Genomic DNA, 344 nt, shown 5'->3' on the forward strand with positions numbered 1-344 from the left:
CGTTGGCGAATACATTACTCGTGCTGTGATGGGTGATGATGTGAAATAATGGAATGATCAGTTTTTGTTTTTGTTTTTGTTTTCCATTTCACTTTCGATCTTATTTATTCTGTGTTTGTTCATCGGAAATTACACTACTCGTGTTATGGGCGGTTATGATGTGAAATTTTGGATTTTTTTTTTTTCTTCTTTTTTTTATCCATTTTACTTTCGTTTTCATTTATGTTTTTGTTTTTGTTTGTTTATCTTGTTGTTTTTTGTTTGTTTTAATTATCTTTTTATCCATTTATGAGGAGTGTTTGTTCGATTTTAGTATAGAGAGAAGTCATATGTTAATAAATATG

General features: G+C 28.2%; 1 protein-coding gene across 1 annotated transcript in view; it reads left to right on the top strand.

The window, feature by feature from the left end:
• LOC119582326 (basic proline-rich protein-like) overlaps positions 1-344 on the top strand; it is a 22,116-nt gene that overhangs the window by 7,872 nt on the left and 13,900 nt on the right. The window lies entirely within an intron of this gene.

Source organism: Penaeus monodon, chromosome 15, assembly GCF_015228065.2.
Source record: "Penaeus monodon isolate SGIC_2016 chromosome 15, NSTDA_Pmon_1, whole genome shotgun sequence".
Taxonomy (NCBI): Eukaryota; Metazoa; Arthropoda; class Malacostraca; order Decapoda; family Penaeidae; genus Penaeus; species Penaeus monodon.